This window comes from Canis aureus, chromosome 17 (genome assembly GCF_053574225.1).
Source record: "Canis aureus isolate CA01 chromosome 17, VMU_Caureus_v.1.0, whole genome shotgun sequence".
In the NCBI taxonomy this organism is placed as follows: Eukaryota; Metazoa; Chordata; class Mammalia; order Carnivora; family Canidae; genus Canis; species Canis aureus.
The window spans coordinates 35725043-35726667 of NC_135627.1; positions in this window are offsets into that span (position 1 = coordinate 35725043).

The window sequence follows — 1625 nt, forward strand, 5'->3', positions numbered from 1 at the left end:
ACTTCCATTTTGACTTCCAAAATGGCCATGGAACTGGATCATAAAGGAAACTCCTTTGCCTACCTTGATCAGGATGTAAGGGAATTAGGCAGTCTCTGCCACAGTACATGCTAGTAGAGTGGATGGCACACACTTGCCCTGTCACACCAAAACACTCTGAAAGAGGCACAAGGATCTCCTACAGCTGCTCCAGGAAAATCTGACCATGTCCATAATCCTACATGTAGCAGAAGCAGAGAAAGCAGCAGAAACAAGTCCTTTACTTCATGACATTCACTCTTCACAAACTCTCATGGGTTTATCTCCTTGCAGAAGATAGATCCTATATAGAAGTCAGAGGACAGGGAGCATTGAGAAAGTTGCTCTAACTTCTAGTCTGCAATGAGTAAACTAACTTGAAACATCTGCCACATAGCCCAAATAAATATGGTGCAAGTATCCCTGAACCATAAATTGAAGAAACAAATTGTTAGATGGTAACTCCTTGGGAGAAGTTGGCACATTCTAATAAAGGAGCAAAACAAACAGTAAAAGAAATGACCTTTCTAAACATGTCTGGATTTTACAGTGTTGTTAAATATGTCTAATACCATAAATTATATTTTTTTATAATCTGTAGTTTGGGCTTTGGTGTTATAAGTCCTTGGCATTTGTACAGATACAGATATAGCCTTGAAAGGGTTTACCAATCTCTGACCTTAAATACCAAAATTAAACCAATGGGTAACACAGTCAACTACATTTCAATAATCGACTGATTACTTAATGAAATCATGGTTAATATGGCCCAAAGGCATATCATCCAGAATTGCTCTTTAGTGCCATGTTCCCTGCCTTGTTTCTGAGTTTATAAAGCAAGAAGAAAGAGACAGGAAGAGACAATGATGGAGCCACCACACTGAGGGCAGCCATGCCATCGCTTAGCAATTGCCCATCACTTGGGGACAGACCAGCTTCACTTCTCTGCACCCATTTGCCACAGGGGAAATTCTATGAAAATAGTGCAGCATAAGGGCTTCTTTCCTTTTCATTTTAAAATAGTAAAGTGGGGGTAGATCTCTTCTGCTACAACTAGAAAACAAGAGAACTGGTGTTATTTGTTGGTCAGGCACAAGAAGAAAAGCAGTACAGTTTGGTATGTGAAATGTCAGATTATCATAAGATAATGAACTGGAGAAGATCTTTTAAGGATTGTATATACAGGTGTGAATTACAGAGGAAAAGCCTGCTAAAACTTTGAGAGGGGGATCCCTCGGTGGTTTAGCGCCTGCCTTCAGCCCAGGGCGTGATCCTGGAATCCCGGGATCAAGTCCCACGACTGGTTCCCTGCATGGAGCCTGCTTCTCCCTCTGCCTGTGTCTCTTCTCTCTCTCTCTCTCTCTCTCTCTCTCTCTTTCTCTGTATCTTTCATGAATAACTAAATAAAATCTTTGAAAAAAAAACTTTGAGAAACTTCAGGATATTGACCACAAAGAAAGCCATGATGATCTCGAATGAGATGAATCCGGGAAACTATGAAGAAACAGTGTAATAAGAAGAAAGCCAAGACCCTGACCCTGATTTATGATTTGGACAAAGGAAGTTGTACCTGACAGATGTATGGCCAAGGAAACTAGGTAAATATG